The 24,323-nt window shown below is 54.1% G+C and overlaps 2 protein-coding genes across 8 annotated transcripts in view; one reads left to right on the top strand and one right to left on the bottom strand.

Moving 5' to 3' along the window:
• The window catches only part of NIN (ninein), a 114,770-nt gene extending 109,357 nt beyond the window's left edge, over window positions 1-5,413 (bottom strand). For 2 of the 7 annotated variants that reach the window (XM_050954585.1, XM_050954588.1), the window contains exons 1-2: window positions 5,360-5,412; window positions 2,653-2,703 (exon numbers count right to left, since the gene is read on the bottom strand). The gene's annotated coding sequence lies outside the window, so the exon portion shown is untranslated. Of the gene's footprint in view, window positions 1-2,652; window positions 2,704-5,359 lie in introns of all 7 variants that reach the window. The other 5 variants (XM_050954586.1, XM_050954587.1, XM_050954589.1 and 2 more) reach the window with 4 other exon arrangements.
• Window positions 506-24,323, top strand: part of FRMD6 (FERM domain containing 6) — a 727,784-nt gene continuing 703,966 nt past the window's right edge. Inside the window, exon 1 of the mRNA XM_050954687.1 lies at window positions 506-521. The gene's annotated coding sequence lies outside the window, so the exon portion shown is untranslated. The remainder of the gene's footprint in view (window positions 522-24,323) is intronic.

Genomic DNA, 24,323 nt, shown 5'->3' with positions numbered 1-24,323 from the left:
TCTTAGCTACTGCCCTGCACCCTAATTTTTTTATATTCATGAATAAGCTATCATCCAAAGGATCACAAAAGTAATTCCTTTTAAGAAATAGCAGTGATATGGTACCTATGGTTTTGCCATTAGTCTTCACTGCTTTGTAGATCTGAATGGTTGCCAGTTAGACAGTCTTATTAGAGTACTGTATCATAAACCACCATCAAAACAAGAACATTAATTTCAGAAGACAAAAAGCCATTTTTGCAGCACTCCTCCCACACTGAAAAGCAAGATCATAGTTTGACAGGTTAAACTGTAACTTATTCTTCTCTCTCCACTGATTTGACAATAGGAATTACACAGGCATATGGCTAGGAGAAAAAAAGTGGTTGTGTTTAAAAAAAAAGGGCCTTTTCACAAGATAAATAAAACATCCACTGAAATGACTGATATTTGAGCTCACTGAAAGGTCTGCGATTGGGTTGTCTTATCTAACGTCATTATCTCTCCCAGTTAATGAACTCTCTCTCATCCATCTGAGCAATGTCTACATTGGCATGATTCACCACCTACTTCCAATATATATATTCTGCAAACTCAGGCTCTTTGCTTTTTATGCATTTCAGAATAATTTCTAAAATAAAGCCATGTCACTCTCAGTCTTATAGAACCTTATTTCATCTCACGAGAGCAGACAATGCAAAAAGGCAATGGGGCAAAGAAGCCAAAGGGGGGGAAAAAACCCCAAAAGACAATTTTGCATATGGCACCTTAGTATCAGTAAGTCACTTTACAACACATTGAACTCTCTTGAAGGGTCACCACCAAAGTCAATTCTCCAGCTGGCATCTGCACTTTCCCATTGAGTGTACTAATAATTTTTGCAGCCCAATACTAGTCACCAACCTCACACTCATCTATCACCATGTTCCCCCCTCTAATTATTCAACACAGCCTGTATTTCCAATAAAACTCTTAACGCCTTTTAAAGTTGGCAGGGAAAGGGAATTCTGCTAGCCGTGTTTTGCTAGTCTGTCAGGGAGCACAAGATAAATTGTGTATAAAGTGCTCTAAATGTATGTCAATAGCTCAGAAAGACGCGTACTGTTTTGAATATTCACAACACTTCAGTATTAGCATTGTAATAGCCTCAATAATAAAGCCTTTGCATCAATAAGAAAAAACAATGTGCCCATCTGTTTTGACTGTAGAAACTACTGCAATTTGCACATTGCGAGAACTTTAGAAACCCTCTGTGTGGTAAAACCCAAGGTATATACACAGAGCTAATTATTTTCAAAGTAAACAAAGCAAGCGGCAGCTATATCCCACAACATCACATTTGTCTGGAAATAAGCAATTACGTAATTTGCAAGGAGTTCTCAACCCTGTACTTGCTCTGGTAAGTCTTTTGTCTCTCCCTAGCCTATCAGTGCTGACTCACTGCCATAACATTGAGCATCTATTTAATAGCAGGAATCAGGCTTTAGCACCGTAACCTTTTTATTTCCATTTTCCCCTCAGCTGGGCAAATGAAAATCCAAGAAGATTCAAAGGATTAAAGAAAAAAAAATTAATTCACCCAGCAGGTAAAACCCCAGGTTTTCCCTCTCACTTTACAATTCTGCTAGGCTGGATGCATGGGCTTGCATGCCATTTCTGAGGCCCAAATCCTGCAGCTGAAACTCTGCAATGGCAGCGGTGTGCCCTGGCTGATCAAATTGCAGAATCAGGGATTAGGATGTGTCAGGATTTTCTCCTTGTTTGCAGCTGCAGCTCCATGCCCTCCCTTCTGCCAAACACCTTTCGAGATTGTCCAAAATCTTAAAGAGCTCACGTTTTACCACCAGACAGCAGATGCTGTCTGGAAACTTACTTACAGAGGTAGCTTTGTTTTCAGTGACAGATCAATCACTAGACAACCAATATTATTAAAACCTAAAGAGCAGTGACCATCTGTTTCTTTAAGTGTAGAGTCAGGTAACTTGGGCTCAACATTTATATTTTTTAAAAAACAAACTTTAAAAAAACAAAACAAAACCCACATCTTCCCATGGAACCAGACTCAAAACCCTGAGGCTATCAATCAAAAACAGAGCTCATGTGGATTCCAAACAAACTCAAACCACTGTGCAAGGGCAGGGCAGGCAGAGCAGGCAATGGGCAAGCAACAACAATGAAACTGACTAGCTGGTTTCTATTGTCCAAGCCCAGTAAAATGCAGAGACACCAGCATTAGTGGTGAAAAGCCGGCCAGTTCCTTCCTGATGGACAGCGTTATTAACAGCACTAGGAAGGAAGGTTTGGGATATATTCCAGCCAAATACCCCTGAGATGCTGCTTATTCTCCCCCTCACCCCAAGTGAATCCCATGCAGGGACAAGAAGGGTTATCTGATGGCAAAGAAAAATGACTATGTGAATCTTGCATGGGGGCTTTGCTCTCTTTCAGTACAAACAAAGGATCACTGTCCATCCTTAGCAACCCGGACAATGTCCTCAATTCACACAGCCACTGCAGGCAGCCAACGGGGACGTCCCAGCTCTGCTCTCACCTACGCTAGCCTGAGCCACGAGCCATCCGGTTGCAGTTCATGGAGTTACACTGGTGTAAAACTGGCCAGCACCCAGACCAGGATCAGACCTCTGAACTGTGTCCCCCCCAGCCCTCACTCACCTTCCTGGGAATGAAGCTCTCACACAGCGACCGCCTGCACCCCAAGGGCCACTGCAAAGCAAAGAGGAAGGCTTTTGTTAGCGCTTCCGGAGGGTACAATGCACCCCAAGCCCCTGCCGCTGTTCTGAGCCAGCGTCCTTCACAGGAGCCTGCACGGGGACAGCACACGCAGCATTAACATCTCTAAGGAGCCAGCTTTACAAAAGGGAGCTGCAAGCTGCTGCCAGTTGAATGCACCCCTCCCCACTACCTCCCCTGCCCCTTCCCCTCCCTCTGCTCACTTCTCCCCAGCCCCCTTCCTCTGCTTCCCTCATCAATGCACCCCTCCCCACCAGCTCCCCTGGCCCTTCCCCTCCCTCTGTTCACTTCTCCCCAGCCCCCTTCCTCTGCTTCCCTCATCAATGCACCCCTCCCCACCAGCTCCCCTGCCCCTGCACCTCCCTCTGCTCACTTCTCCCCTGCCCCCTTCCTCTGCTTCCCTCATCAATGCACCCCTCCCCACCAGCTCCCCTGCCCCTTCCCTTCCCTCTGTTCACTTCTCCCCAGCCCTCTTCCTCTGCTTCCTTCATCAATGCACCCCTCCCCACTACCTCCTCTGCCCCTTCCCCTCCTTCTGCTCACTTCTCCCCTGCCCCCTTCCTCTGCTTCCCTCATCAATGCACCCCTCCCCACCAGCTCCCCTGCCCCTGCACCTCCCTCTGCTCACTTCTCCCCCACCCCCTTCCTCTGCTTCCCTCATCAATGCACCCCTCCCCACTACCTCCTCTGCCCCTTCCACTCCCTCTGCTCACTTCTCCCCTGCCCCCTTCCTCTGCTTCCCTCATCAATGCACCCCTCCCCACCAGCTCCCCTGCCCCTTCCCCTCCCTCTGCTCACTTCTCCCCCACCCCCTTCCTCTGCTTCCCTCATCAGTGCACCCCTCCCCACACCTCCTCTGCCCCTTCCCTTCCCTCTGCTCACTTCTCCCCCACTCCCTTCCTCTGCTTCCTTCATCAATGTTCCCTTCTCCTCGCTCCCCTCTCAAGACTCCCTACCAGCTCCCGCTCCCTTCCTCTGCTGCCCCCTCCTCAGTGCCCCTTTCCCATCTTCAATGCATCCCTCACCGCACCCTCGCACAAGCTCCCTCTCACTCTCAATCCACCCCACTGCTCCCATTCCTAGATTCACCCTGTGTACCCCACCCGCCAGCTCCCTCCCCCTCAATGCATCCCAGTGCACCTCACCCCTCCCCTGTGCACCCTCACCCAGCTCCCTTTCCCACAATGCACCCCATCTCTCCTCTTCAGTGTACCCCAACCCTCACCCATGCACCCCCCACCCAGGCAGCTCCCTCCCCCTCAATGCATCCCAGTGCACCCCATCCACCTCCCTTTCCCTCAATGCACCTCTCCCCTCCCCATGCACCCCCACCCAGCCAGCTCCCTCTCCTCAATGCACCCCATCCCTCCCTCATTCACCCCTACCCAGCCAGCTCCCTCCCCCTCAATGCACCCCCACCCCTCCCCTTCCCATGCACCCCCACCCAGCCAGCTCCCTCTCCCCAATGCACCCCCACCCCTCCCCATGCACCCCCACCCAGCCAGCTCCCTCTCCCCAATGCACCCCCACCCCGTGCGCCTCACCCCACTCCCTCCCCTCAATGCACCCCCACCCCTCCCCATGCACCCCCACCCAGCCAGCTCCCTCTCCTCAATGCACTCCATCCCTCCCCCATTCACCCCTACCCAGCCAGATCCCTCCCCCTCAATGCACCCCCACCCCTCCCCATGCACCCCCACCCAGCCAGCTCCCTCTCCCCAATGCACCCCACCCCTCAATGCACCCCCACCCAGCCAGCTCCCTCTCCCTAATGCACCCCCACCCCGTGCGCCTCACCCCACTCCCTCCCCTCAATGCACCCCCACCCCTCCCCATGCACCCCCACCCAGCCAGCTCCCTCTCCTCAATGCACCCCATCCCTCCCCCATTCACCCCTACCCAGCCAGCTCCCTCCCCCTCAATGCACCCCGACCCCTCCCCTTCCCATGCACCCCACCCAGCCAGCTCCTTCTCCCCAATGCACCCCCACCCCTCCCCTTCCCATGCACCCCCACCCAGCCAGCTCCCTCTCCCCAATGCACCCCCACCCCTCCCCATGCACCCCCACCCAGCCAGCTCCCTCTCCCCAATGCACCCCCACCCAGCCAGCTCCCTCTCCTCAATGCACCCCCACCCCTCCCCATGCACCCCCACCCAGCCAGCTCCCTCTCCCCAATGCACCCCCACCCCTCCCCTTCCCATGCACCCCCACCCAGCCAGCTCCCTCTCCCCAATGCACCCCCACCCCGTGCGCCTCACCCCACTCCCTCCCCTCAATGCACCCCCATCCCTCCCCTCCCCATGCACCCCCACCCAGCCAGCTCCCTCTCCTCAATACACTCCATCCCTCTCCCATTCACCCCTACCCAGCCAGATCCCTCTCCCCAATGCACCCCCACCCCTCCCCATGCACCCCCACCCAGCCAGCTCCCTCTCCCCAATGCACCCCCACCCCTCCCCATGCACCCCCACCCAGCCAGCTCCCTCTCCCCAATGCACCCCCACCCCGTGCGCCTCACCCCACTCCCTCCCCTCAATGCACCCCAGTGCACCCCTCCCCCATGCACCCTCCGAGCCCGCTCCCCCGACGCCGCCTCCCTCCGCAGCCGGCCGGCCCGGCGCCCCGTACCCGCTTCAGAGCCCTGCGCGCCCGGCCGCCGCCCCCGCTCCCATGCCCGGCCCGGCGGCTCGCTCCGGATGCCCGCGCCGTGCCGGGGCCGTTGCCCGATCGCTGCAGGCGGGAGGCAGCCGGCGCCAGGCCGAGCGGGGCGGGGACGGGCCGGGCACCGCCCGCCGGGGAGGAGCTGCCGGAGCCCGCCCCGCGAGGCAGACGCGTCCCGGCCCCGGCAGGGGAGGAGCCCGCGGGAAAGCGGGGTCCGCTTCACCCCCGAAACCCACCTGGGCGCTGAGAGCCGGGCCGAGCCCTGCCTGCCTGCGGCCCCCTATTTATTGCTGCCGGTCACTATCAGCCTGTATGGCCCGAGGCGCTGACAGCCGCAGGGCCACGCTACGCCGCGGCCGCAGCGCCGCTGGGACCTTCGTGAGGACGCTCCGGTTCTCCGCCTCCCCGAGAGGCAGCGGCTAAGTCGAGGGGCGAAGCCCTCTGGTCAGAATAGCGCCGCTTACGCGGGCGTGTACGCCGGCCTCCTCCCCGGGGTGCTGGGGGTGCTGCAGGGTTTCCAGTTTGATAGGGTTTCCAGTTTGGTTCAATGGCTCTCAGCCCCTCATGCTCACAGCATGGTCTGTCTCTCAGGTATCCAGGGTGGGGCCTGGGATGGTGGTGAGGCCACGGCCAAGCAGTGGTGAGCTGGAGCTGGTTCACAAGAACCGGTTGTTAAATTTAGAAGCCGGTGTAGAACCGGTTATTAAAGGGGCCAGCGGGTGGGCAAACTCCGGTCCGTGGGCCACATCCGGCCTGCGGGACTGTCCTGTCCAGCCCACCTGAGCTCTCCGCTGGGGAGACTCCCGCAGCCCCACTCCTGCTTCCTCCCCACCGCAGCATGGTAAGGGGGCTGGGATGGGGTTGGATAAGGGGCAGGGAGCGGTTGGAGGGGGCAGAGGTTCTGGGGGTGGTGGTCAGGGGATGGGGAACAGGGGGGTGGGTAGGTGTGGGAGTTCCAGGGGTCTTTTGGGGTGGTGGTGGATGGGGTCGGGGCAGTTGGGACAGAGAGTGGGGTGAGTTTGGTAGGGAGTGGGATCCCAGAGGGCAGTTAGGGTGGGGGGTCTCAGGAGGGGGTAGTCAGGGGCAAGGAGTGGACGGATTGATGGGTTGTGGGTTCTGAGGGGGGCGGTTGGGGGCAGATGGTTGGGTGGGGGCAGACAGGCCTGTGGGGCTTGTACTCACTGTGTGGTTCCCTACCAGGTCTTTGGTGGCACTTCGGCAGCGGGGGGGGTGGGTCTTCACTCGCCCCAGGTGAAGGACCCGCCGCCAAAATGCCACCGAAAACCCAGAGTGAGTGAAGACCCTCCCCCCCCCGCCAAAATGCCGCCGAGGATTCGGTGGGGAACTGGTTATTAGGATTTGGGGAGCTCATCCCTGCCGCCAAGTATCGTGTGCAGCTTTTGTAAGAGCAGCGGGTCTGAGGCTCAACATCAAATTGACTGTTGACCTCCCCGGCCTTCTGATAGGCCTGCCACAGGTCCTGTGCTTTCATGTGGCACTGCTCCTGATCCCAGTTGTACCCTCTCTCCTGCATGCCCTGTGCAATCTGCTTGTAGATGTCCACATTTCTGTGGCTGTTCTGTAGCTGTGCCGCACTGCTGCTTCTCCCCATTGGCTCAGGAGATCCAATATCTCCCGTCTGCTCTCATTTGGAATACGTATGCAGTGTGTAGCTGGCATGACGCTGTCGGAAGACAGGATACTGGGCTAGATGGATCTTTAATCTGCCCCAGTATGGCCGTTCTTATGTAGTTATGGTCAGCTTGGCAGCTGTACACAACAATGGAGAGCTGCTAAGTGCTCACCACCAAGCTGGACAATCAGGAAAAAGCATTTAAAAAATTCACAGGACTTTAAGGAGGCGGGGAGGCTTCCCATCTCTGTGACCCCTGGGTAGTGGAGTTCATAATTGTGACCGGAATGGTCAGTGTCAGGCATTGTGGGACAGTTGCTGGAGGACTGTTATGGTCCACATAAGTATGCACTGTGTCGACCTCAGTACATTGACCATGGCTCAATGCCACTTGAGGAGTTTGCATCGCTGTAACACAGGGGTGGGCAAACTTTTTGGCTCGAGGGCCACATCTGGGTGGGGAAATTGCAAGCAGGGCCATGAATGTAGGGCTGGGGCAGAGGGTTGCGGTGCGGGAGGAGTGCGGAGTGTGGGACGGGGTGCAGTGTGCAGGAAGGGACTCAGGGCAGGGGGCTGGGGTGCAAGAGAGGGTGCAGAGTGCGGGAGGGGGCTCAGGGCAGGGGTTTGAAGTGCAGGAGGGCTGCAGGGTGTGGGCTCCGGCCTGGTGCCGCTTACCTTGAGCGGCTCTGGGGTGGCAGCGGGGCTAAGGCAGGCTCCCGGAAGCGGCCGGCACCATGTTCCTGCTGCCCCTGGGAGTGGGCTGGGGCAGGCGGCTCTGCGCGCTGCCCTCTTCTGTGGGTACCTCCCCCTAAGCTCCCATTGGCCGCAGTTCCCTGTTCCCAGCCAATGGGAGCTGCGGAGGGAGGTGCCTGCAGGCGAGGGCAGCGCGCAGAGCCCTCTGCCCCCTCTCACTCCTCCCAGGGGCCGCAGGGACATGGTGCTGGCCGCGTCCGGGAGCGGCACAGGGCCAGGGCAGGCAGGGAGTCTGCCTTAGCCCCACTGCACCATGGGGTTGGCAATCCCGCGGACGGATCCAAAGCCCTGACAGGCCAGATCTAGCCCACGGGCCATAGTTTACCCACCCCTGCGGTAACAGGTCACTTACATTGTTGGGAGACAAATTGAAGTGTAGACACATGTACAACTAGGTTGACAGAAGGTGGCTTATGTTGACCTAACTATGTAGTGAAGCAAATCTCTTTGTCTCAGATCCTTAAATGTATCTGGGCTCGAAACTTGGCCTTTTCCTCTCTTACTAGTAACATCTTAACACAAGTGAAAGGATTTTTACAATACAAGGCCACAGTCCGGTAAACGTTCCATGCAGGTGAACCCCCGTGCCTTCACAGAGCCTGCCCGCACAGCCCACCTTCCAGGGCCCAGTGCCCAGTTTAATTGGCTCTGTTTATGGTCTTTATTTGCTTGTTGCAGTTCACTCAGCTTAGATCATGACAGATCTTTGAAGCCGGTTTCACTTTTGTTCATTGTCAGTTTTACTTTCAGTGAGTGCTGGATTTCAAACATGGTAAGGGAATGGTTTATTTGTTTAAAAACTCTTTTCATTGGATGAATTTACATTGTGGAAACTTTCCTATTGGCTCCAGAGTTTACAATAGCTTTTGTTTACCAAATTCAGATTTGGGTCCAAATGTAGTCTCCGTTAAACAGAGAATACAGGATGCTGTCAAGTGATTTATTTTATAATCCTGCATTTTTTCTTCACTTCTTGGGCTTGTTCCCATTGAAAACATTCATGATCTACCCAGATCTGCAAGATCTGGAAGGCTTTTGTATCTATTGGGTTTCCACTGCTAAAGGATCCTCCCCCAGCCTAAGGGGAGGACCCACAGGACCACAGAACCCATTGATTACGGGGGACAACTAATAAAAGAACAGGGACAGGAGTGCGGTCAAAGGGTCATAAGAAGGGAACCTGACGGGGACACCGAGCAGAGAACCCCGGACAGCGCCCACTGCTCCTCGAAGGCGTAAAGGGAGCCAGCGGACGCCGCCCAAAGGAACTCCGCCCGGATTCGTGAACGGACCATGGAGCGGAAACAAGCCCCACAGTCACCGGAGTCTCCATCGGCCAACCTCCTCTCCCTGGTCGTGTAGATGGCCTTTTTAGCCAGGGTGAGGAGGAGGTTGACCAGGAGGTCCTGGGACTTTGTGGGGCCACGGATAGGGAGTGCGTAGAGAAGGAGGTGAGGGGAAAAGTGCAGCCAGAAACGTAATAGGATGTTAATGAGGAGCCGGTGTAGGGGCTGCAACCTGGCGCACTCTAAGTAAACGTGCGCCAGGGTCTCCCTCACACTGCAGAAAGGGCAGGTGTCCGAGACGGGTAAACCGCGCCAAGTACATGCCCATGCTTACGGCCCCATGAAGGAGCCGCCAACTGATATCCCCGGTGGGCCTCGGGACCAGGGTAGAGTATAGGCTGGCCCACCGGGGCTCCTCACCCTCCAGAGGTGGCAGGAGGTCCCGCCACTTTGTATCGGGGCGGGACACGAGAGTGAGGAAGTGAAGGGTGTGGAGCACAAGTGTGTAGAGTTGTTTCCTTGGCGCGGTTTGAAAACGGACCGGCTGCAGATCGTGCAGCCGGCCTGCGGAGAAGAGGCGGGGGGTGCCGGTTGGGTCTACGGGGGTGGGGCCCGATGAAAAGGTCTGGAGGGCTTGGGGTGAGGGGTGGGCGAGGCGTGCCCTCTCACAGGACCCGGTCGAGGTAGGCCCGAGCAGCGGGCGGCAAAGCGGCCTCCACCTCCTGGAGTACGCGCTGGGGAGTACAAGGTCTGGAGAGTGCCATGCGTTGAGCGAGCATCAGGGGATCCAGCCAGCCTTCCCGGTCGTAGTCCAGGAGGTCTCCGACCCTGGTAGCGTCTGCCAGGACCAACCTCTGGCGCACCGCGGGGGACTCTGCCACCTGCACACGAAGCTGGGGATTGTGTAGCAAGGGCTCCGCGAGGAGATCTGCCCCCTCGGTGGCCGCCACGGACCTGGTGGCAGAGAACAGCTTCCAGGTCCGGAGGAGGTCCTGGTTGGAAGGCTTTTGTAAAATATACAAGTGGTTTCTAGCTGAGAAGAGTTTGCAACAACTTCCCCAGGCTATGTGAATAGGCAGCTGCCCCACGGGCCCCATTCCTACACATTTCTCCAGGCTCGGGGGCCCCTGCACCTGCCCCGATATGGTCCATCCACATAGAGAAGCTTGCATGCTCGTGACTTTGCTGTGTTCCCAGCTATGGTCATAAGTACTATGCACATGCCCAGAGGTCAGCCACCGGCATGGGGGCTCCGTAGCTGTTTACATCCATTCTAGTCATCCTCTGGTAGACTCAACAGATCGGATCCTAGCTCCTTGGCAGGCCTTCTGTTCTGAGGCCATCCATTCTGGAGAAGGATCAGCCTACCCCAGGAGCCTCCACACAAATGCCACAGACCTAAATCATGGTTGCTCTATGTCTTGTGCAAAGGACGTGTGAAGTGTTACCCTTCTGACTGGGCATCGTGTGACACTCCCTTTGCACTGGTTCATTGGGCCCCATATCAGCCAGGTACAGAGGTGCCAAGGAGCAGGAGAGCTCCTATAACTATCCTCCTCTTGAGTCGCTGGGTTGAAAGGCCCCCTCCTGCAGGAATTCTCCTGGATGCTGGCCTTGTCAGCTGGCTGCAGGAGTTGGCCCAAGGTTTACAACAGAGTGGCTCTTCCAGTGAATATTTACATCTTTCTAAGTCTTCATGTCCCATCACTTCTTTTTTACTGTACCTCCCTGATCTCGGAAACGGTGCTGTCAGACAGAGAAGAACCCCAAGCCTTTGAGCTATAGCTCCTTTCAGCTTCTCCCAGAGCCAGATTAAACGAATCCAGGACCCAAGGTATACCACGCTATAGGGCCACTTTCCTCACCCTGTGGCTCTTTCCCCACTCCCCACACCTGGAGAAGTGGTTGCAGGGAGTCCCCATCCCCTTCCAGAGAAGCAGAGGCAGCAGCAAGGGGTTCCTGTTCCCCTTGGGGGAAGCACTGAATGTGCCTTCTTTGCCTACCCTCCCAGAGAAGTGGGGGCCCCCAGTACATACTTCAGCACAGCGATGTATTGCTTGGATGGTGGGTTGGGTCCACTGCCCTCTTCTCCTTCATCCACATGCACAGCCCCCTGCTGGGAGGCCTAGACAAGTGTGTCTTGGGGGTACCACTCCACTGAAATGTATGGGACAGTTCACATATCTCAGAGCCATTGTTTCAGGCTCTCTGCAAACTCAGACACCATTGCATTGATTACACTTGGTTTGTGTTTTCAAGCTTTTCTTTAAGACCACAAGGATTAGCAACGTACTTTTTTTCCCCGCAGCAACAGATTATATTTTGATGTAATTATATGACACCAGGAGCCGAGGCCATAGATATGGGGCAATAGTGCCTGTGCCTTAATCTGGCTCTGACTTCTTCCACAGCTGACAGACAATCATCCACCCCCACATCTGGATTTCAGATGACTTCCAGTTGCACTGCCCTCCGTGTATCACAGTTGAGCTAGGTGCTGGACAACTACTCTGGCAGCATGAAACTGGCATGCAAATAGGGAGCAACCTGCATGGCTGGACACCCCAGGATGCCAGCAGAGCTCTGAAGAGTCAGCGGGGTGGAAGGTGAGGTCGAATATGAACTGGATGGAGCCCATTGTGCCAGAGGCTGAGTGTCAGAACCTGAATCAAATAGAATTTCAGGCCCAAATTTCGTTGTCTGCCAGCATCACTGAATGTTCGTCGGGATAGCTGTGGCACTGGGTGTGTGGATTTTTCACCCTGGAGTGACATCGCTATGTCGAGCTACATTTTAAGTGTAGACCAGGCCTTAATCCACTAGCACTCACTCTTCATCAAGGCCACTTTGCTGACTCCTGAGTGAGATCATCCACAAGGGGTCTAACACGCTTTGAATTATGAGCATTTACTTCACACCCTGAGTTGGTTCATCTCAACTTTCCTCAGTGTAGACATGGCCTAAGCTCCTCAGGGCAGGGACCATTGCCCAGCTCTTCAAAGATACTCAGGAGCCTAACTCCCATTGCTTTCAGGGAGTCTGGTGCCTAAATCCCTTTGAGGATATGGACCCATATTGTCTTTATATTTGGGAAGTGCCTCATGCAGGAACATAGGCATCACCAGACTGGATCTGCCTAGGGTGACCAGACAGCAAGTGTGAAAAATCGGGATGGGGGAGGAAATAGCCTATATAAGAAAAAGACCCAAAAATCAGGACTGCCCCTATAAAATCGGGACATCTGGTCACCCTAGATCAGCCTCAAAGTCCAGTTTCCAACAGCCACCAGAACCAGGTGCTTCAGAAGAAGGTTTAAAAACAGGATAGCTGCAGATGTGGGGTAATCTTCCCCCTACATTCGGTCTCGTCCTGGTCTCTAATAGATGGAGATCAGCTTAAACTCTGAAGCATGAGGTGCAATAGCCCCTCCACAAAACCTGCTGTTGGTAATAACAATCTGGATGATCTTGATGTCTAGATAAACACCCAGTCCTTTTCGGAGTCTTATCCAGCACATTGTGGGTGGTGGCAGAACAAACAACAAGGCAGTGAACTGGGAGTCAGGAGACTGGAGTTCTGTTCTGGCTCAGCCACTTACCCTCTCTGAGTCTGCTTCTCCCCTGCCTTGCACCTCATTGGAGTCATTTATCCCCTCGTGCACAGGACGCACAGAATTTACACAGGCATAAATGACTCCACGGGGTGCAAGACTCAAGCCCCGCTGAGCCTTGGCTGCCCAGCTGTGACTGGGGCTGCTCCATGAGGTGAAGACACATGTGAGCTGCAGAGAGCTGGAACTGACAAGTGCCACATAAACAAATCTGCTACCGAGTGTGTGTTGCAGGAAACAGGTTTCAAGAGAACATCCAGACAAGTGATGGGCTGTTTGGCTGTAGTGGGCCCCGTGTGGCAGGTCGCCAGCACTGGCCACTGGCCCAAGAGTCAGTGAAGTGGTTAATAGAGAGATCCTAGGCTGGCTGTGCTGGGATGGCATTGGAGAGTGGAAGTGTCTGAGGCTATGGAGCTGGATATCCGTTTCAACGATGCACATTAGTCTGTGGAACACATCTTCCAGCTGTATACTAGTTAAGGGACCTGTCCTGCCAACGTGTAACTCTATGCAGGTGATCTCAGCAGGACGACTTACCTGCCCAGAGGGTCTCATGCATGTCAGTGTGTGCAGTACTAGGCTTTCCCGTCTATAGTCCAAGTTGCTGTAGAATATTTCACACTTTTAGTTAAACTGGTGCAGCTTTGAATACAGGCAAGGCCTAAATCAATATTTGTGTCCTGACTCCCAGTCCTACAATGAAGTCTATCCGGGGATAGGGCCTGTCTGCACAGAGCTCCTTGCAGGACCGGGGCCTTTCTGCAAAGCAGTGCTTATGGCCATGGAATGATTTAAAGATAAAAACAAGCAAACAGGGAAAGCTTATCAGGGAGATGGAAGGGCCAGTTCTAACACACTGGGCAGCCCCACTGACTGCAAAGGGATGTCAAACGAGAGCTAACGTCCTTCATGAAATATTTAGATTGTTGCAAGCAGCTAGACTTGCTCTTCATTTTCTATTCCCTGAATCCTGCTGCCCTAAATGCCATTGCACTTGGGTGTATTTCCAGCCCCAGCAGGGATCTGAACTTGCTTTCACTTGATTTTGAGTTCACCAGTTAATATGAAGTGAACAATATCCTTCCACAGAAGACAGCCAGGGCAGGTGACTTTGCGAGGAGCTGCGCCGGACAGATGTGAGCAGAGACAGCTTTGGGGTGGGGTGGGGAGTGGGGATTTCTTTATGTAAACATTTGCCATTTTTCCTCTGAAGCTTTTTTCCGCTCTGACACTTGGTGTTTTTCCACAGTTGCTCTTTCATCCCCAGTTCAAACACTTTTCCACCAAGTATTATGTCGAAGTTGAAGCCATCTGGTGCTTTGTGTTGTCCTAACCTCTTCTAGTGCCAAGAGCTTCCTCCCTGCTCCCTCCCTTCGCTCTGTGACTGCAGCAATGCAGGTGGTTCACTAATCCAAGAAACATCCCAGAAACTCACCAGCATCACTGAACAAAGCAGCTCAGTTATTGTCCTGATCTGGGCCTCTGCTGGCTGGACTCAGAACTGCTCCACCAACGAGCTTCTAGGGGCCAGTGCTCTTGGAGCACACGGCTCGGAGGTTTAGCCTCACGCCTTGGCACTTCGCAGAGCCACAAACCAAGGCCGTGGATTTGCTGCGCTGTTAACCAAAGACTGGACGCCCTTCAAGAAACAAGGCCTACAGGACATCTCAGATCTCCACCGCAGAAAATGGCATCCATGAAGCGTGGCAAGATACTTCCTTTGCCTCAGGATTTCTCAAGATAGGGAGCCTGGAGTAAATCAGTCTGACGCAGGAGGGTTTTTCTCTTCACTCCAGTTTTATTGTTCCTTATTTGCGTGGTGCGCCTCCAGGTAGGCCCAAGAAGTTCCCTTAAGCAAAAAAACGACTCTCAGTGCAAACAGGAACATTTCCCTGGCCCCTCTCCGGGGCATAAGCCTGCTATGCTGGCTCCTAGTTGCCAGTCCTTCCCCAAGGAGAAGTTACCTTAGTTTCTTTCCCTAGAGGGAGGGGCAGTGCTTAATTTGTGCCAGGGCTGAGCCTCTGCACTTCTAGGCTTGGCAGTTCATAGCTTCGGTGCGGCTGGGCTGGGCTGGCCACTACCTGTCTCGCACCTCTCCCCACCTTACGCTCACCAGAAGAGGGGTTTTTAAAGATCACTGGCAGCTCTTAACTGGCCTCAGGGGGTTCTAGTTAACCTGAGGTACTAGGGAACAGGGCCTTCACCATTCTAGGGATGATATATCTGCCCTCCACCATGCCCTCATATCTGTCAGGACTGACTTTATGACAGGCGCTTAAAAGCAATGATAACTGGCCAACTGACTGGAAAAGAAATCTGCTGGGGTACAGAATAAATGAAGCTTGAGGGATAGCAGGTTTATTGCTATTTCTGCAGGAGACGGCACCAGCTATATGCACAGTGCTGTACATAGTGTCGATGCACCAAACTAACCACAGCTCCATTCACCACAGAGAGAGAGAGAGCGTGAGTGGTGAGGCCCTTATGGATCTTGGGAGTCCCCAAGACAGCACAGCTGGTGGCCTGAACAATGGTTTGACCCAAAGATCACTGCAGCTCTGCATGTGGAATCTGCCCACACTGTTCAGCTGCAATTGGTTTGCTGGCTGCTGATCAAACAGCCAGGCTACTGTCTGTCTGCCTGTGCCCAGATATAACTCCCATGCCCAGGGTATCCCAGCCCCCTGAGCCAAGTGCCAGGCCGCCTGGATCAGTCTGAACCGTTGGTGAGAGTCGAGGTTCTACACAAACACGAGGGGCCCCCTTTCAATAACACGAGTGGAAGGAGCAAAGCATGAGCATGGGGGTGGGGGGGAAGCTTTGGGGACGCTTCCTTCTGCTCTCATGGACAGGGCCGGCTCTAGGTTTTTTGCCGCCCCAACCTCTGAGAGCGCAACTGCCCAAGAAAAAAAAAAGTCCAGAATGCCGCCCCTGGAATGGTGCCACCCCAAGCACCTGCTTGCTTTGTTGGTGCCTAGAGCTGGTCCTGCTCATGGAAGTCCTGATTCCCACCCAGTGAGTAAGGAGGGCGCTAAGCCAGGATAGTGCAAAGGGGCCTTGGAGCAGTGCCTAGGCTCTTTGCCCTGCTCCCCCAGGGTTTTCTCCAGCAGGCCTGCTCTGGCCCAGAGGTAGGGCTGGGCCCGGAACAGCAGGGCCTGTCTCCTACGCTAAACACAAGTGCCGCTGGGAGGGCAGGAGCTGCACAGGGTCCCATGGAGCGGCTCCAGTATGGCACATCCGTGGGCTGAGAAGGAAACCCATCATCCAGCTGGAACGAGCACTCGAGGGGAGCCAGCTCCTGCAAGAATCAGCCCTCCAAGCCATGCTCTCCACTCCCCCGGGCCAGACTTCCCTTCCCAGTTGCAGTCTGGGTCTCTAGGCTGTTTACTTGCTTTGCCTACCTGCAAGCCCCGGAAGGCTCTGAGCAGCAGCACCCGACAGCCGCAGAGCCCTGGGGGGCACATTAGTGAGAGCTGCTGGGGGCGAGGAGCTCTGAGGAGGTTAGGGGTGCCCCCAGGTAGGCAGCAGAAAATAAATACAGCTGAACAGGAGGGGAGCTTCTTTAAGCCTGACACAGGGAGGGCAAACCTAAGCCTGAGGAAACAGCTGGGACAGCAGCACGCCCAGCTCTGTGTATGTTTCGCCCTATTGTAATTCCTGTGTGCAGGAGCCATTATCTCCCCCATGCCACCCCCCATCATTTAGATACAGCTTAAAAGGCTGATACAAGGAGACAATCCTTTTCAGTCACTTCCTCCCCTTGCAGGCAGGAAGATCAGGGTCTCCCAGTCTCCCCCTGGGATGAAAGGGCCAGGTGCCTTTGCAGATGTCACTAATCACAGCTGCTTTAGGGACTACATGAAAGGGCATTGGGCCAGGGGACTGAGCAGGTGCAGAGGGAGTGGAAGGCTTCCTTCTTCTCCTGCCCAGAGGCAGGGTGAGGGCTCCTGTGCAGCTGGGCTGGGATGCTACTGTCCTGGAGAGACAAGGTGGGTGAATGTAACTTTGGTGCCTCCTGCTGGCTGTCTTGGGAATTAGCTCTGCACCCTCTTCAGGTGGTGTCTCGCCACCATCACTCCTGCTCCAGGACCCATGTCTAATCCAAAGACCACGGTGTCCTCTTCAGTGAGACAGCCCTCCAGCCATGCCACACTCTGTGCTCCCCACTTCCAGGGGATCGGCAGTCCACTGTTCAGCCACTTCCCTTCATAGCTGCTGCTGCAAATTGTCTGGCTACTTCCCCATGGCCTCAGCATCCTCTTTGCCCTTGCCTCAGGGCCTCAGCCTGCAAACCCCAGCAGCCAGCCAGGAGCTGTCTCTCACTCCCCCCATCCCTGCTAGCAGCACTGCTCTGTCCTGGGTGCTGGCAGTTCTGTCAGCCCTCCAGAGACACAATCCTTCCTCCCTGGTCACTCAGCAGAGAACTGCCCTCCTCTGCCCTGCAGCTCCCTTTTAAAATGGGTCTGCTTGGCCCTGATTGGCTGCTCCCTTCATCTCTTCTCTGATTGGCTGCTTCCTGTGCAGCCTTCCCAGGGTTCTATTAACCCTCTAGAGCTCAGTGTGGGGCAGGCACCCCATCACAGTGAGGTAGTATTGTTATTGGCCCAACTTATGTGGGTGAGAGAGCTCCACAGACCTGGTGGGGAAGGTCTGGGAAAGGTCCTCCGAGTGCCGCAGCTCAATACTCAATGGAACAGATTAATTGGGTCCAATAAACGATATCACCTGGCCCATCTTGTCTCTCTAATATCTCCAGATTGACACGGATACAGCACTGCTGCATGCTGCTGCTCCCATTGACAGCAACAGGTCAGGAGTTCGCTCCAAGCCTCACTGCAGTGTACACACACACAGGGACAGTCCCTTGCATGCTTCTGCTGTAGCAACTGCAGTCTGTTGCACTCCTCCATGCACGGGTCAGCTAGTGCATCCAGCCCTGTTACAGGCTCCCTGATTTAGAAAGAGCAGCTGTCAGGTTTGGCTCTGGGATCTGTGGATGCCTTGTCTGAAACCCCCATACATCCCAGCCCCACCTCACCCAGAAATGTGGCATTCCCACTGCAGGCTGGACCCAATGTATGGATGGCCTTCCGGTTTAGATCCATGCACTTATTTTTCAAACCATGTGCCCAGCCAGCAACACGCACATACCCCCGCCTCGTAACGCAGGCAGCCAGCGTCCCCTCTAACTGGTCTCCTGAGCCCCCAGCATGGCATCAGGATTAGCTTCCATTTTTAAAGGGTCTTTTCATTTCTGGTGCTAGGAAGTTGCAGCAAATTAGGGCCTGATCCCGCTGCAAGACACACCGCATGCCTCATTGACTCCAGTGCAGTTTGGAGTGCACCAGCCACACCGTGGCTTAAGGGGTGTGTGCATGGCTCCCTCTAGTGGCTGCCCCAGCAAGCGTAAGGGCCTGCTACTTGTTCCCAGTGAACAAAGTTACTCCTTTAGCTCAGGTGGTTTTGCTGCTGAATGTCCCAGGCTTGCTCCTTGCTGGGGTGACTGTGTATGTGGCACAGGTTCCTCACACATCTCCCATGGCAGCTTGAGGGCCCCATCTTTGTATCAGTCCCAGGGCAATGCCCTAGTTGCAGGGCTGGCTCTAGGCACCAGCAAACCAAGCAGATGCTTGGGGTGGCACATTTTCAGGGGCAGCATTCCGGCCATCTTATTTTTTTTGCTTTGGGTGGCAAAAGCCTAGAGCCAGCCCTGGCAGCAGCAGCAGCAGCACATCGTGCATAGGGGGGAGCCCTGGGGCTGCTGCGGTTCGTGCCGTGGGGGAGCAGTGCCCGCACCTTGTGGCTGGGCCAGGCGGGTTCCGAGTAGGGGACACTGGGCTGGGGGCCTCCCCACAGGGCACACACAGCCACCTGCAGGTGCCAAAAGGCGGCCGCCCCCCAGTGCTGCAGCTGGGGCTGGGTGAAGCAGCCCGAGACACGCAGGGACTGTGGCAGGGCAGCCAAAAGCAGCAACAGCAGGGCCATAGAGGGTGGGGTGCTGCAGTGAGGGGCCCATGTCCTGCTCTCTGGGGCTCCGCTCCCTCTGGGGCTCTACCATGCCCTGGCTCCTCAGCCCCCTGCTGGGGCAGTCCCCTGGCTCTGCCCTCCCGGGTCCCAGCTTGTCCTGGAGGTAGAAGCCCTGGCTGGAGGGACCTTGAGCTGAGGTGCGGCTCAGAAGCCCCACTGCTTACCCCAACCCTGCCAGTGCCGGACCGGCTGGAGGCAAGGGGGGAGCGGGCGGAGTCAGCACTGGTGGGGGGAAGCCCAGGGTTGGGAGGCAGGGGGAGTGGGTTGGGGGGGAAAGAGAGCCCAAGGCTGGGGCGGTAGGGGGTGCAGGTGGGGGGGGAGAACCCAAAGCTGGGGCAGCAGGGGGTGCAGGTGGTGGGGGAGAGCCCAGAGCTGGGGTGGGTGGCAGCCAACATTTTATTTGCTTGGGACAGCAAAAATCCTAGAGCCGGCCCTGCCTCGTTGATCCTTGTTGTGTGGCTTCACAATCCCCTGCAGCTGAGGCAGGGGGAGTGAAAATTGCTGGATCCCTGTTGGGGCACTTCCCAGGCAGAGCAGAGAAAGCTCCCTCTGGCAGAGGGGGATTTGTCCAGGCTGCTAGCTCCCTCTGAGGCCGCCTCTACACAAATGAAAAAAGGTGTCTTTAGATGCCTGTGTAATAACCTTAGTCCCAGATTTGGACCTTAGCGTCCAAAATATGGGGGTTAGCATGAAAACCTCCAAGCTTAGTTACCAGCTTGGACCTGGTACCTGCTGCCACCACCCAAAAAATTAGAGTGTTTTGGGGCACTCTGGTCCCTCTGAAAAACCTTCCCTGGGGACCCCAAGACCCAAATCCCTTGAGTCTCACAACCAAGGGAAATAATCCTTTTTCCCTTCCCCCCTCCAGGTGCTCCTGGAGAGATACACAGACACAAGCTCTGTGAAACTATACAGAGGGAATCTCCCTCTCTGTTCCCAATCCTGGAAACAAAAGTACTTTCCTATTTCCCCAGAGGGAATGCAAAATCAGGCTAGCGATCCAACACACAAATCTCCCCTTGATTTCTTCCTCCCACCAATTCCCTGGTGAGTACAGACTCAATTTCCCTGAAGTAAAGAAAAACTCCAACAGGTCTTAAAAGAAAGCTTTATATAAAAAGAAAGAAAAATACATCCAAATGTTCTCTCTGTATTAGATAATACAACACAGGGTCAATTGCTTAAAAGAATATTGAATAAACAGCCTTATTCAAAAAGAATACAAATCAAAGCACTCCAGCACTTATATTCATGCAAATACCAAAGAAAAGAAACCATAGAACTTACTATCTGATCTCTTTGTCCTTACACTTGGAAACAGAAGACTAGAAAGTAGAACTACTTCTCCAAAGCTCAGAGCAAGCAGGCAGCCAGAAAACAAAGACAAAGACACTCAAATCCCTCCACCCAAAGTTGAAAAAATCCGGTTTCCTGATTGGTCCTCTGGTCAGGTGCTTCAGGTGAAAGAGACATTAACCCTTAGCTATCTGTTTATGACACGCCCCCCAAATTGCAGACAGTGGGGAAGCTCACTGGCGGCGATTTCCTTCTAGAACTTGAAAATAAACAGATTAATACAACACATACACCTTTACATATACTCCTAAGTATATAACTAACAGACTTCTACATTTTAAGAACACTTTTTAACTACTGAATTCTGGGAAACTTTCACGGGAGAGTGCATCAGCTACTTTGTTAGAAGCTCCTGTGATGTGTTGAATTTCAAAATCAAAATCTTGGAGAGCTAAACTTCAACGAAGAAGTTTCTTGTTGTTCCCCTTGGCAGTATGAAGCCACTTTAGTGCAGCATGGTCAGTTTGTAGTTGGAACCGCCGTTCCCAAACATATGGGCGTAGCTTTTCCAGGGCGTACACAATGGCATAGCATTCCTTTTCACTGACTGACCAGTGACTTTCCCTCTCAGACAGTTTCTTGCTGAGAAACACGACAGGATGGAAGTTGTGATCTGTTGCTTCCTGCATGAGCACTGCTCCTATACCACGCTCAGATGCATCTGTTGTTACTAGGAATGGCTTGTCAAAGTCCGGGGCCCTGAGCACAGGGTGAGACATGAGCGTTGCCTTAAGTTGGGTAAAGGCCTTTTGACACTCATCAGTCCACTTAACTGCATTTGGCTGGGTCTTTTTGGTCAGGTCGGTCAATGGGGCAGCGATTTGGCTGTAGTGTGGTACAAATCGCCTGTAGTATCCGGCCAAGCCTAAGAAGGATTGGACCTGCTTCTTTGACTTTGGGACAGGCCACTTTTGGATAGCATCCACCTTGGCCTGTAGGGGGTTTATGGTTCCTCGACCCACCTGGTGCCCCAGGTAAGTCACTCTGTTTTGGCCTATTTGACACTTTTTGGCCTTAACAGTTAGTCCGGCCTGCCTGATGCGCTCAAAGACCTTTTCCAGGTGTAGTAGGTGTTCGGGCCAGGAGTCTGAAAAAATGGCCACATAATCGAGGTAGGCAACTGCAAATTCTCCCAGTCCAGCTAGTAGACCATCTACCAGCCTCTGGAAGGTGGCGGGTGCATTTCGAAGGCCGAAAGGAAGGACATTGAATTCATACACCCCCGCATGGGTGACGAATGCTGACCTCTCCTTGGCAGGTTCATCTAGCGGTACTTGCCAGTACCCCTTGGTTAAGTCTATTGTAGAGATGAACTGGGCACGTCCCAACTTTTCCAATAGCTCATCGGTACGTGGCATTGGATAGTTGTCCGGACGAGTTACAGCATTTAGCTTACGGTAGTCCACGCAAAAGCGTATTTCCCCATCTGGTTTGGGTACCAGAACCACTGGAGATGCCCATGCACTGGTAGATGAGCGGATTATACCCATGTGTAGCATGTTTTGGATCTCCCGTTCTATAGCAGCTTGGGCATGAGGAGACACTCGGTAGGGTGGGGTTCTGATTGGGTGAGCATTACCTGTATCAATGGAGTGGTATGCCCGTTCAGTCCGTCCTGGGGTGGCTGAGAACAATGGGGCGAAGCTAGTGCACAGCTCCTTGATTTGCTGCCGCTGCAGACGTTCCAGAGTGGTTGAGAGGTTCACCTCTTCCACGCCACCGTCTTTTTTCCCGTCGTAGTAGACACCGTCAGGCCACTCAGCATCCTCTCCCTGGACTGTAAACTGACAAACCTGTAAGTCTCTGGAATAGAAAGGCTTGAGAGAATTAACATGGTACACTTTAGGCTTTAGTGAGGAATTGGGAAATGCTATGAGGTAGTTTACAGCTCCCAGGCGCTCTTGGACCGTGAAGGGCCCTTCCCATGATGCTTCCATCTTATGGGCCTGTTGCGCCTTCAAGACCATAACCTGGTCTCCTACCTTGAAGGACCGATCATTGGCATGTCTGTCATACCAGGCCTTTTGCTCTTCCTGAGCATCCTTTAGATTCTCTCTAGCAAGGGCTAAAGAGTGTCGGAGGGTGCTTTGTAGGTTGCTTACAAAGTCCAGAATGTTAGTTCCTGGAGAAGGCGTAAACCCCTCCCATTGCTGCTTTACCAACTGTAATGGCCCCTTAACCTCGTGACCATACACAAGTTCAAATGGTGAAAACCCTAAACTGGGATGTGGTACAGCCCTGTAGGCAAACAGCAACTGCTGCAACACTAGGTCCCAATTATTGGAGAATTCGTTGATGAATTTTCGTATCATGGCCCCCAAAGTTCCATTGAACCTTTCAACCAGGCCATTGGTTTGATGGTGGTACGGGGTGGCAACCAAGTGATTCACCCCATGAGTTTCCCACAGTTTTTCCATGGTCCCTGCCAGGAAATTAGACCCTGAATCTGTAAGGATGTCAGAGGGCCAACCTACCCTGGCAAAGATGTCTGTTAGGGCCAGGCACACAGTGTTAGCCCTGGTGTTGCCTAGAGCTACTGCTTCCGGCCATCGGGTAGCAAAGTCCACTAAAGTCAGTACGTACTGCTTTCCTCTGGGCGTCTTTTTTGGGAAAGGGCCCAGAATATCCACAGCTACTCGCTGAAATGGGACCTCAATTATGGGGAGTGGCTGGAGAGGGGCCTTGACCTGGTCTTGAGGCTTACCCACTCTTTGGCATACCTCACAAGACCGGACATACTTGGCAACGTCCTTGCCCATCCCCTCCCAGTGGAAGGACTTCCCCAACCGGTCCTTGGTTCTGTTCACCCCAGCATGGCCACTGGGATGATCATGGGCTAAGCTTAAGAGCTTCCCCCGGTACTTAGTTGGAACCACCAACTGTTTTTGCGGCTGCCATTCTTCCCGGTGTCCACCAGAAAGAATTTCCTTGTATAAAAGTCCTTGGTCTATAACAAACCGGGATCGATTAGAAGAGCTGAGAGGCGGTGGGGTGCTCCGTGCCGCCGCCCAAGCTTTCTGAAGGCTGTCATCCGCTTCCTGCTCAGCCTGGAACTGTTCCCTTGAGGCTGGGGTCACCAGTTCTTCCTCAGACTGTGGACTTGGGCTTGGTCCCTCTGGAAGCGATGTAGGTGATGGGGTTGTTTCCGTTGCTGGTGAACCGCTCTCCGCTGGTGCACCTGAGGGTATTTCAGGCTCCGGCTGAGCCTTTTGGGTATGGCTGTCTGTTGCTTCTGCCAGTTTTGGCTCGCTGGCGCCCTCTGGCGTTGAGTTTGAAGATGTAGTTGCACTTGCTGGTGCTGGTTGCTGTTCCAGTTCCGGGCCTGGGACTGGAGATGCTGTGGCTGTTTCAGTGGTAGGCATGGAATCCGGGTCCACTACCTCTGTCTGGGTCTCTGGTAACACAGACGGGGCCTCTGTGGACGGTTCAGGAACAGGAATGGGTCTGGAAGCTTGCCTGGTTTGGCTACGTGTAACCATTCCCACTCTCTTGGCCCGCCTCACCTGGTTGGCCAAGTCTTCCCCCAGTAGCATGGGGATAGGATAATTGTCATAGACTGCAAAAGTCCACATTCCTGACCAGCCTTTGTACTGGACAGGCAGTTGAGCTGTAGGCAAGTCTACAGCTTGTGACATGAAGGGGTAAATTGTAACTTTGGCCTTTGGGTTGATGAATTTGGGGTCAACGAAGGATTGGTGGATAGCTGACACTTGTGCCCCCGTGTCTCTCCACGCAGTAACCTTCTTTCCGCCCACTCTCAAATTTTCCCTTCGCTCCAAGGGTATTTGAGAGGCATCCGGGCCTGGGGATCTTTGGTGTGATGGTGGTGTAATGAATTGCACTCGCATGGTGTTCTTGGGACACTTGGCCTTGATATGTCCCAGTTCATTACACTTAAAGCATCTTCCATCTGATGGGTCACTGGGCCGAGGTGAGTTACTGGAGACTGGTGAGGTTGAAGGGTAGGGTATCTGTGACTTTACTTGGGTGGTATGTGGGGTCTTTGGCTGTCCTCGGTTGTAGGGTTTATGGTCTGTGTGCCCCCTGGGGTAATCGTTGATTTGCTCTTCGGCGTCAATTTTTGCCTTAGAAGTCATGATTCCTGTTTTCTTGTGTTGGGGTGCCCTCCGGTGTTTATCTTCTGCACTGCAGGTTCTCTGTTGCCTCCTGAAGTCTGCCTAGCAACAGTGCCTTTAGCTAATTTTCCTTTTCTCTCTCTAGCTAATGTTTAATGAAGGGAAACCAGAAAAACCACTTTATTTGCAT

This window comes from Gopherus flavomarginatus, chromosome 5 (genome assembly GCF_025201925.1).
Source record: "Gopherus flavomarginatus isolate rGopFla2 chromosome 5, rGopFla2.mat.asm, whole genome shotgun sequence".
Taxonomy (NCBI): domain Eukaryota; kingdom Metazoa; phylum Chordata; order Testudines; family Testudinidae; genus Gopherus; species Gopherus flavomarginatus.
The sequence above is the reverse complement of the archived record's forward strand: the minus strand, read 5'-3'. Positions and strand labels throughout refer to the sequence as shown.